This window comes from Dama dama, chromosome 17, assembly GCF_033118175.1.
Source record: "Dama dama isolate Ldn47 chromosome 17, ASM3311817v1, whole genome shotgun sequence".
NCBI lineage: Eukaryota > Metazoa > Chordata > Mammalia > Artiodactyla > Cervidae > Dama > Dama dama.
Genome location: NC_083697.1, coordinates 19,839,943 through 19,853,296, shown reverse-complemented (window position 1 = coordinate 19,853,296; position 13,354 = coordinate 19,839,943). Strand labels below are relative to the sequence as shown.

The 13,354-nt window shown below is 34.2% G+C and overlaps 1 non-coding gene across 1 annotated transcript; it reads right to left on the bottom strand.

The window, feature by feature from the left end:
• Positions 1 to 3,898: 3,898 nt before the first annotated feature.
• On the bottom strand, positions 3,899 to 4,005 carry LOC133071975 (U6 spliceosomal RNA). Its single transcript, XR_009696588.1, has one exon. It is a non-coding gene; the product is annotated as a U6 spliceosomal RNA (small nuclear RNA).
• Positions 4,006 to 13,354: the final 9,349 nt, after the last annotated feature.

Below are 13,354 nucleotides of genomic sequence, written 5' to 3'. Positions count from 1 at the left end.
ACATTACAGCATACTAACACATATATATGGAATTTAGAAAGATGGTAACGATAACCCTATATGCAAAACAGAAAAAGAGATACAGAAATACAGAACAGACTTTTGAACTCTGTGGGAGAAGGCGAGGGTGGGATGTTTCGAGAGGAATCGGGTGGAGAGGGAGGTGGGAGCGGGGATTGGGATGGGGAAGACGTGTAAATCCATGGCTGATTCATATCAATGTATGACAAAACCCACTGAAATGTTGTGAAGTAATTAGCCTCCAACTAATAAAAAAATAGAAAAAAAAATAAAAATAAAATAAAATCACACTTGCATTTCTGGCATGCAAAAAAAAAATTAATGTTGATTGAAATCCAACTTTTCAGGTGAGGAAATAAAACAATTAGTTTATTTCATGAAAGCCAATAGAGGATAATTAATGTAACTAATTTGGATATATATTACATTATTTTTAAATTTCCTAAATCCTAAGAATGTGAGATGCATAGAGCTTTTGATAGTCTCTTTATTTTTCCTAAGACAAATGGTATGAGTGCATTGTTTTTGCTAAGTACCAAGCAGAAAACTCATAAGCCAGCATTTTGCTCATACTTCTGTAATAGGAAATAACCTTTTATTTGCTTTAGTCATATTAAGTGTCTTGCTAATGCTTGAAAATGTAAGTGCAGCCAAACTAAAGTTCTAGTTGGGGAATGAGAAAAGTGAATTTTAATTGCATTAAAATGTCTGCCATCAATGAAAATTGAACATCTTCATGAAAAAATTATTTTGTCTAGAAAACAATAAATATAGTTTTAATTAATGAATCTGTCAATCTGCTTATAGTATTTTTTCATGCAGATATTAATAAAGTTTATTATATTTTAGAGTAGAATAATAATAATATTATAGGATTTTAGTTCTCCTAGAAATGACCCTTATAGATCATTCAGTCCAGTCATCTTATTTTAAGTGCAATAGAAGTAAAGGTTCTCCACTGGCTAGTTAGTGGCAATGCAAGGTTTAGAAGTCACATCTCCTGTCTCTAATCTCAGGCTGTTGTTTCTCACTCAGTGCTACCTCTGAATATGGTATAGGATATCAATTAAACCTTTTATATGACACAAAATCAGTCTGCATTTCTAATGTTGAGGAGACTCAACTCACTATTCTTTCCTCGAGTATTTGTAAAATACATTATGTGTTGGCAACAACTCCTGAGATGGTGTCAGGTGAGAGACATGATCGCATGACATTTGAGTCAGAAATGTCAGTGTATACATACACCTTCCCACACTCAAACAAAACGTGTTCCCTATGGAAAAGCAGTTAGCTAAGAAATGATAAATGTTTCGAAGATATTACACACATATCAGAGGATATAGAATGTAGCACTAAAGAAACACGATTTGTTTTTTTATTAAGAGCTATGCTTTTAAAATCTGAACAAAATAAAGCAATCTCAATGAGTTTTGATTACAGGCATACATTATTTTCAGTTATGAACAGTAATTTCAGCTTGAATATTTTATATTCTCTTGGAACTTTGAAAGATTTACCACATTGGTTATAAATAATGTGCAGACTGGCACAGAGAAGCCATTTATTGCTTACCTTCTTCATAGATACAGTGTCTATGGACTTTGATAATGCCATCAAAGGTGGTCTGTTCTTTTTTATTTAATTGAATTGTCATGTTTACTTTGCAGATTTGCTTTAATTCTGGCTATTCCTTATTGCACACATACATACTTAAGGTTAAAGAATTTTCCTTCCACCTTCTCTCGCTTTCTGTTCAGTGTTGATTTAAATGCCAAACATAAAATTGTTAAATTTTACTTTTAACATCCACCTTAAATCAAAACTTTGGCTTGGATAGCTCAGGGATTTCTGGTTAAGAAATATTCAGGCAATCTTACTTATTTAAATACATCATGTTATCAGAGTGTTTTTAATGGTGATTAGCCCGAATGAATAATTCTAAGTATTTCCTTTTTATGAGAAAATTTTCTGCTTTAGGTTTCTTTTTTTTTTTTTATAGTCACTATTAAATGCTCTGATTCAGAGTTAAGTAAGGTGCCTTGAGAAATATGAGATACCATTTCTCTCTAATTTTTATTAGATTTTTAAGAGTGACTTTAAATACAATTCCGCATTTTTACATTTCTATTTGTTCCTGTGTTTAAATGTTTGTGGCCATGGCAACTAACAAGAATTTATTACTTATTTCTTGTAAAATGTCAGACATCATGATCTCCTATATATAGTGCTTAGAATGCACAGCAGGTCACCTCTGGATCTTCTGTCCTTGTGTACATCTGCCTGGGGACTATTATCTGACACACAGCAGAGGGAATAGAGGTCTGGTCTGAAAAGCTGGAAGACTGGGATGCTAGTCCAGCTGCAGTGCTATTTAATATTGTGGCCTTGAACACCTGACCCACATGTTTGGGCCTCAGTTTCCTAAATTGTTAAATAAAGGTGGAGGACTGGATGATGGAAGGAATGCGTAGGGCAAGCCCTGTGGGAAGCGGAGACATCTCACTGTTCACCAACCCAGAGGAAGCTCTCCAAACCCCCTATTTTGGGGATGTTTTTGGACCTTCATCATGTGGTATGATTCTTGATGAACTCCGTTTTCAGCCCCTCTCCCTTCTCTGGAGAGTGGGGGATGGTGGGGCTGAAAACAAGAAGCTTCTAAACAAGGCTTGGTGTTTCTGGTGATCAGCCCCTGTCCGGGGTCCCACCAGGACTCACCTCTTTAGAACAAGAGGCACTCCTGTCTCACAGGGAAGTTCCAGCTATGTCAGAAACTGGGGCCAAAGATCAAATATTAGAACAGAAAGATTCTCTTCTTCAGTTCTTGTTATTTACATGGATTTTAGGCTCTCTGTGCCAGGAACCAGTGAGAGACCAATATATACATTTTTTTTTCCTATTAAAACACCGAAGTGCCTATTGATTAAAGTGTGTTTTGCTTGAAAATACTTGAGATCATAGCAAAAACTGCTCAGTCTGGTATGATAGATTCAGAGATGGGGTGAATCACTTATTTTGAGCAAAGGTTTTGTAAAGAGATTACTTAAAGTTTCAAAAAGGTCTTGAAGTTTAATGTTGACTTAATACATTAATCAGTTCAGACAGCTCAATATCAATGTTGCATTTTCGTTAAGTATGGCCAAACTCTAAAAAAACAGCTGTAATTAAAAATGACTGTCTATTTTGCATATAGGGTTATCGTTACCATCTTTTTAATGCTTATTGTCACTGACATCAGCCTAGCAAAACTCAAGATGCAGAAGCAGAGGGAACAGAGTTATTTTAGGTTGTTTCTCTTTTTTCTAGTATTATAAAAGATAACTTGTTTTTAATGTTCCTTTTAAAAAAGAAAACTTACATAATGCTAAGATTATTTTTCTAACTTCAAAGAAAATAATACTTTGATTTGTTGTTAGAAAAGCATGGATTTAAATGTCATCACCAGATAGGTATTAATAGTTTTAAAATGGAGGTCTGGTTTCATTAACCAATATATTCTATTGGACTTATCATTCCATTTTTGACATTTTTGTATTTTGACATATAATAGTGCTAGAGTCAAAGTCAATCCCACTTAACACATTAATACTAAACTAGAGATTAGAGGAATGAAATTTATTTATATTCCAATAATTTAATAAATTTCCTGTAGAAGATAATAATGAAGACTTTTTAAGAATGTCTTTAATGTTGTTGCTTCTTTGCCTTTCCAAATAAAATGCTAAAGCAGTCATTCTGATAGAGAGTGTTGTATGTTGTGGGTGCTTAAAACTGCTAACTAAAATATTAAACTCTATAGTATGGAACTCTATAGTATAGTTTTGGAAGCTGATTATTAAGCTAATTGTTGCCATTTTGTTTTATTTATTTATTTTTTTAAAATATGGAACGCTTCACGAATTTGCGTGTCATCCTTGCGCAGGGGCCATGCTAATCTTTTCTGTATCGTTCCAATTTTAGTATATGTGCTGCCGAAGCGAGCACTGCCATTTTGTTTTAAATGAGTGCCGGGCCAATAAAATGCTAACAAATAGCCAGCTCAAGTTGTAGATGAAGTTGGGGGAAAATAACATGAACTAGATATTTTTTAAAATAAAAAGACTGTGTTTTGCAAATATGAATTAGCTATTAAGTAAAAAAAGTTCATGACTGCTCTAAAATTAGAATGTTTATTTTAAATACTCCTAAGGGCCAAGTGCAGAGATTGGAACAAAATGGGAACCAAAATATTAAGTCATCTCTTGAGTAAAGTTGTAAAAAAAAAAAGAATTGGTCACTTTTTCTATGTTGTTAAGGCATTTTAGATATTGAAATAGAGAGGAATGAGGATCTGGAAAGGAATACAATGCAACGCCCAAATTCTTGGAGTCTGATTCAAACCAAAAGGAAATGATCTCTGAAATTTAGCACAGTTTTAAAAATAATGATTCTTCCAGTTGTGATGCACTTTAGTCACACCTCTGTTTTAATGACCTCTCAAAGGTACTTCTATAAATCTTGATGTGAAAAACTAAGAGATGATATGTAAAAATGTTTTTTCTATAAAGTTAATTTATTTTTTAAGAAGCTTTTTTCCAGTTTATTGAGAAATAATTGACATATATCACCGTGTAAGTTTAAGGCATCTGGCATGATGGTTTGATTTACATACAATGCCAAATGATTACCACAATAGGTTCAGCTAACCTCTATCTCCTCATATAGATACAATAAAAAGAGAATAAAGAAAAAAAGGGAACAATTCTTCTTATGATAAGATCTCTTATAATTTGCTTTCTTAACAATTTTCCTATGTATAGCTTATAGCAGCGTTAGCTCTAATCATCATTGTGCATTATATCCTTGTGCTTATTTATCTTAAAACTGGAAGTTTGTACCTTTGATCAACTTCCTCCTTTTTTCCCTCATTGCACCCTACATGTTTATTATCCAGAAGTTTGATCTCTTTTTCTATGAGGGTTTTTTTTTTTTAATTCCTCGTATTAGTGAGATCATACAGTATTATCTTTCTCTGTCTGATTTATTTCACTTAGCATAATGCCTTCAAGGTCCATGTTGTAGCAAATTCTTATTTTCTTTACTGTTGAATGATATTCCCTTGTATTTATTTGTGCTACAGTTTGTTTATTCATTCACATTGATGGATGCTTAGGATGTTTCCATATCTTAGAGTAAACAAAGAGGGGCAGATATCTTTTAGACTTAGTGTTGTTGTTTCTTTTGAGTATATTCTCAGAAGTGGAATTGCGGAATCATATGGCAGTTCTATTTATAATTTTTGAGGATCCTTCATACTGTTTTCCACAATAGCTGCTTCAGTTTTTAACAATAGTGTGCAGTGGTTTCCCTTTTCTCTACATCCATGCCAGCATTTGTTATCTTTTATTTTTCTGATGATGTCCATTCTAACAGGTGTGAGATGATATCTCATAATGGTTTCCATTTTTATAAAAATGATTTTTAAATTAATTAAAAAGTATATACTGATAATTTAAAGCTATGAGCTCCTTAGATTTCTTGAAACATCTCCAGAAAATTCAAGTAGTTTATCCATGGATGACACTTAGTCTTAGATGACTAGTGTGTAATATGGATAAAGCTTGTTGAGAAAAGAGCTTTGTAAAGGCTGATTTACTATTTTATTATGATGCCAAATTAAACATGATCATATATTTAATAATAAGGACATTGTTAAATAAATTATGATTTATCTTTATCCATGAAATGGAATATTATGAATCCATTCTTAAAGTATCTTTTAAAAGAAAAGTTAATGACATAAACATGCTCATGATTTATTAATTTTAAAATTCAGGATGAAAAAAATGCATCCAATATGCCCTCAACTATATTATCTATATGCATAGAAACATACAAAAGAAATATATATGTAAATAGTGGTTTTATTGGATACTTATCATTTTTCTTCAATTTTTTAAATTTCAAATTTTTCTTAGAATGAACACATTATCTTTTTAAATTGCAAACTGCATTTTTTAAAGCTTATTTATTCCAAATCTTATTTCAAGCCACAGTGGTGAAATAATCATTATCAATAGTACATGTTAAAAGCTAGGTTTTTTTCTGAAATGTGTGGGGGAAAAGCAACAGTGAATGCAAAAATACCTTTGTTAGCCTGAAACTGGGATCAATGATTTCAGTTCACCTCTCAGATTAGCAGTCATGATCTTAGAAGAATAACACTCATCTGTTTTCTATCTGCCATGGTAAATTGTATGACATTTTTTCATTAATACAGAAAATATATCTGCCTAATGTATGTTCCATTGCTTATATGAATTATGATCTGAAAGAAAAATTGCACATGGTTGGAAGAAAATAATAGCTTAATTCTGGCAAATCCCCCCCAAGATGAACTTGGCATAGTCCTTCTAATACTTAATGATAGTGATAGTAAGTAACTCAAAGAAATTCTTAATTGATAAAATCTGATGGTGCAAATATACTGTAAACATTTTAGGGTTTTATTACCTGAGTGTAATAAACTTGGAAGAACTTGAGAGATTATTCAGAAGAGTTAGCTGGTACAGAATATAAAATTAATTAAAGTTGTAGAGCATGGAATAAGTTTCTTTCCTGGGCTTCTCTGGTAATCAACACATTTATCTACTGTTGACTATAATTATGGTAGTTAGAGGAGAAAATTTATGGTGATCATGAAAAGAAAATACAATGATACTTTGCTTTTGATAGGATAGTTGCAGCTAAAGTCAGCAATGAGTTTGTGCTCTGGGCTCCTGCACAACAATTTCAGAAATAACTTCTTTGAACCTTTTCTTTTCTGTCAATCAGCAGTGTGTCTCTCCTGTGGTCACACATCAGCGTCATTAAAAAAGTCCAGAGACTTGGATTCTGTGCCTGGAGAAGCTGATTCAGTAGATTTCAGTAGGATTAGAGTGACTATATTTGAACAAAACAAAACAGAAAATCTCCTCTAGTCATTTTGAAGTGTAGCCTAGATTAGGAATGACTGGGCTGTATGTGCAGATCACTGAGAATATGAAGAAGTAACACGTCCACCCGTCCTCAAAACTGTTTACTCTCTGAAAGAGTTCAGAGTCTACTCTTTAAAATAGGTAAATACTTATTTTTTCTATTAGAAACTTTATCTTTCTTTCATGAGCGCTCATCCCACACACTGATAGTTTTTATGTCTATTGTCTAAGGTTCTACCATGCCAGGAATACAGTGACAACAGGTTGATTGATTCAACTGTGTCAGAATAAATTGTCAAAGATCTCAGATGGGCAGAAGAGATTCCTGGGTGTCTGTTCAGTGACGTGGTAGGTGTTATCAAGCAGACCTTCCTAGAATTATCTGATTTTGTAAGGCTTTGCATATTTAATTCTCTTTCCAGGCCATTTTATAACATTGTAGAGGTAGAAGTTAATTTGTAGAAAACTGATAGGAATGCAAATGATTCTTTTCCTTAGAAATGCTAATAGACTTTGTCCAGTTTGAATATGATTAACTTCTGTTTTATATAAAAGATAATCCAAAACATGTTTTTGTGTCAAATAGGATAGTAACCAGTTTTGTGTATACTAGCCAATTATCTCAGCATTTAGTGTACGTAGTGATCCATGTGTAAGTCTGTTCTTCAGATTCTCCTTTGAACCAGTTTTACTGATCTTGTCGTTAATTAGATACATAAAATCTTTGACATGTATCATCAAATATTTTAATGATAATTATGATTTTACCTTTTCAAAAATGCTGCTTTCTCAATTGTAAATCCTTGCATGACTTAGATTTGACTTTGGAAAGGATTTCCCGTCAGAAATATTTCTATACCTGCTGCTCTTCCAAGTGGTGGCTGTTTTCTCACTTATCACTACTTGGGACTGGAGTTGGAGATAGGATATATATCTTTCTTGCCCATCACTGCTTCTTTCATAAGCTGAGATGAGTTTGTCTCTGATATCACACAGAAAAATATCCTCAAAATCATCTACCTTGTCATTTTCTAAAAATCTACTCTGGCAGATTTATTGACAAAAAAAAAAATAACCATTCTGCAGCTTTTAACTACATCATAATCATTCTTACATCTTTTGCTAAGCTATAGTCATAACCCCATTGTATTCACTGGAGGAACTTTCCTTGCTCCTATGGCAATAGGCAAAATATGTCAAAGCTATATGTAAGTTGTAATTATTTCTTTGACCTGTTGTATGGAGATGTGACTTTGCTTTTGAAGCAATTCAAAGATCCTCTCTTGTTTTCCAGACCAGTAAACTTTCTCATACCAAACGATCAGAGCCATTATGAGGCTATCTCTAGATTTTCTTCATGTTTAATTAAGAAAGTCTCTGCTGTGCTATTAGCCTATAAAATGTATAAGCATTTTCTGATTTTCTAATTGTCTTATTGGTTCATTTTTATCTTAAAAAATAAAATAAATTAATATGTATACTTTTGGAAATATCAGGGAAAACGTTGCTGAAGAATAGAATCATCTGTGACAATAAGTTTAAGTTTTAATAGTAAGTATAGCTGCATTTTTAAGTAGTGCAAATATAGAGAAAATAATAATACATTGGAATTCAGAATAAAACAGTTGCTGTGTTTTTTTTGAACTAGCTTTTGCAATAATTATAATTGATAGGAAGAAGTATCTTTTATTTTCCCAAGCTGATACAATTAGGAAAGGTTTTAAAAAGGAAAAGAATATATTCTCAAGTCATTAGCACTTACAAAAGAAAACACAAATGACACTATGAGATATTTCCATTATCAGTCATAAAAATATGCATTTTTCTTAAAACGTCTAAGAGAGAATATTTTGGAATAGTAACTGTTATGGACTGAATTGTGTCCTCTCAAAATTCATATGTTGAAGTTGTAAGCTCCAGTACTCCAGACTATATTTAGAGATAGATGTTTAAAGAGATAATTAAAATGAGATCATTAGAGTGGTCCTAGTCCAATACAATTTTTGTCTTTGTAAGAAGAGAATAAGACACAGACACATCCAGAGTGAAAACCATTTGAAAATCCAGGGAGAAGACAGCCGTCTATAAGCCAAGGAGAGAGGCTTCAGAAAAAACCAATCTTGACTAACCTTGACTTTGGACTCCTGACCTCCAGAATTGTCAGGAAATATTTTTTCTTGTCTAAGCCACCCACTCTTAAGTTTTGTTTTGTTTTGTTTGTTTTCATTGAGTTCAAGATAGTATGAGGAATCATATGTATTTAAGTTTATAAGTAGGTTGATTTGTGCTTACCAGTCAACATTTATTTGGCTCATACTTTGGTCAAAGTTAACTTCTGTATTTAGGAAGTCCCTGATTTATACTGCTATACACCTCCTCATTTAAAGATGATCATACTGTTCTTCTTTAGACATATATCTATTCTAAACAGAGTTTGCTATGATGAAAACAAACTGTTTTTAGGATTATGAAAAAAAATGAAGAAGTGAGGAGAGCTTTGTGGAAGGGATGTCCCTGACCTAGTAGCCTTGCTGTGGCAAATACTCATCCTGTTCTTTGGATTCAGCCTGTAACTGTGTTCATGTGAAACCAATGCATTAATCTTTCTTTTTTATTTCTGTTATGATCAACCTAGGTACTAGCCAGCTGGCCAAGCTGATTTTCCCCTTAGCAATCTTCTTTATCTCAGTGACTCTCTCTAGGTGAGTGCAGAGATTAATGAGTTTGGATTACAATGAGCCTTTGTTCTTGCATCCCAGTGCAGGCTCTCTCACCATAACCATTTGGTCCACAGATTAAACCTTGATTCTCTGATGACCATAGGTCTAGTGATATCCTTCCATAGGATGAGGACTGGCGTAGTGGCCTGTTCTGTCTTGTTACCAGAAAATAGAGGCTTATATAGGTGTTGGAAGAACTCTCCTATACCCATTTATGATGAGTTGTTACCCAGTTGTTACCCTGTGATGGGTAACACTCATGAAGTGCAATCTCTAAGTGACTCTCTTGCCACTTAGCAGAATAATGCATTTTTTGCTTCCAGACCTATAAAATGAAGAAGATGGCCCTGAGAGGGTAGAGGATTAGAATATTTGGTGGTGGAAGTTCTTATCAGGATGGGAACTCCCCTTGTACAGTCATTTTCCTGATTATTGAAAATACTCAGGTGTTGTTTAGGGTGCTACCTATGAATACCAACCAGGGTATGAGGGGCAGAGAGAGAAGGTGAGGTGGACTTGTATATGGGGAAAAAGGTGAGATATAAGACTGAGGCTCAAATTGATAAAAAACAACAGGCAGGAGTAGCAGGTGGGGTTGCCTTTGACAAGTGTAAAATGTCTTAGTGGGGAAACTATATTAAGCAAGGATTGAGAATAACTGCCAGGATTTGGTCAGAAGAGCACATGTGTAATAGGACATTGAGGTTTCAAGGTGTCAGGTGGAGATGAACAGAAAGTTTGATGTTTTGTAACAGTACTGTAATCCTTTGCTCTTGGTGATGGTAAGAACTTTTAAACCCTTTATGGATTCTGCATGTGACTAGGGAGAAAGCCTGGGGCCATTTCTGGGAAGGTGGTTGAGCAGAACTGAGCCATGGAGACCAGAGTCTTAATGGTTGGAAATAGAGAGGCCGGAACCTGCAAAGTTGGTCTTCTCCTCAATCCCATTTATCATTGGCTCACAGCACAAATGAATGGGGGTGCAAGAAGCCCTGTGTTTTTTGTAAGTTAATGATAACCTTGATTGCATACTACTAACTTTATGTACCCTTCCAGGATTTCTACTTTAACCAGTTCCATAAAGGCTCCTTTCTCACTTGAAGTTCCTGCAGGTTGGTCTTGATACCTTGATTAGAGAATCAAACAATAATTCCGTCAGACAGCATCCCATACTGATTTATATCCCCAATCCTGCTATCTCTAGTTATCTTAACAGGAATTGCATATTTTTTTCTTATAGACAAAATTAATTTTCACTCATATTTAGGAGTTGTGATGAAATCAAACACTCAGGCTTATAGTGACTCTACAAAATTGGAAACTGCTGCTTAATATAGGTGCTGAAGATTTAGTGTAATTCATATTTTAAAAGACAACAGAATATCATAGTGTTCCTACTGCCATTGACTGGCTATCTATCAACAAGTGTTAATATGTTGTTTAATAAGTGCAAGGTTTAGCCTGTAGCCTGATGAAAGTGATAAGGTAAAACATTTGGCTGATATATTGAACAGTCTTAAACAAGCTAGCCTCATTCATATTTGCAGCTGTGACTTTCTGCCTCCAAAGGATATAAGGTTCAGTGTTAATCCAACGTTTCAGTTGTTTGTAATCAGATTTAATAGAATATTTTAAGACTAAAGAGAAAGTAAACTTCTTGAAAATATTTCCCAGATTACTACATATAATTTCACTCTTCTAAGTGTGAAAGTGAAAGTCGCTCAGTTGTGTCCGACTCTTTGCAACCCCATGGAATTCTCCAGGCTAGAATACTGGAGTGGGTAGCCTTTCCCTTCTCGGAGATCTTCCCAACTCAGATTGAACCCAGGTCTCCCACATTGCAGGCGGATTCTTTACCAGCTGAGCCACAAGGGAAACCCAAAAACCTCTTTTAATTAGTTTTCAAAGTAGCTGCATGCTAGGTAAGATTAAAATTTCCCTAATGTAAAGCTAAAGGAAAGTGACATGTTAGTAAAAAACTTTATTAAAATTGCTAATATAATTTTCCTTCATTTAATCAAAGGAGTTAACTTCATGTAGCCTTTGATATTCTATTTCTTCCTGTATTCAGGAAAATGTAAATATCAGTTAATTGATTAATCAGTCAATTTCCCCTTTTCATCTTTGCTTTCTTAAGCATATCTTTTCCTGTTTTGTTTATAATTTCCATGGAATAGAAGAAATAAGAATGGATCAGGAGTTAGGGGTAGCCTGCCAGGCTCCTGTGTCCATGGGATTCTCCAGGCAAGAATATTGTCATTCCCTTCTCCAGGGGTTCTTCCTGATCCAGGGATTGAACCCTGGTGTCCTTCATTGCGGGCAGATTCTTTACTGCCCCAGGGAAGCCCCAATTAAGGGATATGACTCATGAAGAAAATTCATTGCAAAAAATCCAGCCATTTTGGATATAAGCAGAGAAATTAGAATATGGGGTGGATAATTAGGTGATATTGAGAAATTATTGTTAATTTTGTTAGATGTGATACCAGTTCATGGTTACATAAGCAGAAGTCCTTATAGTTTAGAGATGCATATTAAAAAATTTAGTGATGGAATGCCAGGATGCATATGCTTTAAAATACCACAGAATAAAATAACTTAGATGAAGCCAACGCTAATAATTGTTAAATGTAGGGAAAGAGATATGGGTGTTCAGTTTACAAACCTCTCTCTGCTTTTTGTATGTCTTGAAATTTTTCATAACAGAAAGTTCAACAAAAACAAAACTAGAGACAGGTGTTTGATATTGGACCCACCCTCTGGATATGTTAATGAGCCCTTCTGATTCTCAGTTTTTCCAACTTAAAATTGAAAAAAAAAATGCATTGTCCAGTGAGGATTGAACTATAGAACTCATGTAAAGAACTCTGAAGAAAGTAGAAAATATTTCTATAAATAAGGTACAAGTTATAAACAATCATTTAACTTTAACCTATCCTTGTGCAAATTTTTTTTTAAAGCAAACTAAAAAATTATGATAGATATAAAGGAGATTGACTAAGAAAAATGGATGACTGTCTGGAAATGATATCATATTAGAATGGCCAAAGACATTGTGGAGATTTAGCCTAGAGGAGGAATGGTTGGGGGAGATGGGGCCAGTTTGTTGCTTTTGAATATTTGGAGATTTGTGGAAAGAGAATCAGTGTAGTTCTGGAAGGCAGAATGGGACCAGTTTATGGGAGTATAAAGTGGAAGGTTTGGGTTCAGAATTTGAAAGGTCTACTTAATGAGAATTTCTCCAGATAGAGTTTGATTATCTTGTAAAATAAGACTATTTTTTGTGGTTGAAGCTTTCAGTGGAAGCTAGTGACCTACTATCAAGCCCTGCTAAGGTGTTTCTATATTTAAATGGCAGGGGTTGGGGGTGGGGGCGGGGGTTAGATGCTCTTGAGCCTTGAGAAAATTTGCAGCTGTTTGTGGTTTTGTTGATCCCTGTAGCTGCATATCTTTCTGGTTTTCATTTTATCTAAGTCGTTATTCTCTCTCAACATTCTTTTCTTCTCCCTCTGGTCTCCTAATTCCTCTCTGCTTGAGGTTTTAGTCAACATCTCGTATTTTTCCAGCATTTAAGTCAATTCACTGGTATTTTATTAGGTTCCATATTTTCTCTTTCTGTCATTAGGGTCACTGTCAATCCACCTCCTTCCTTCTCCC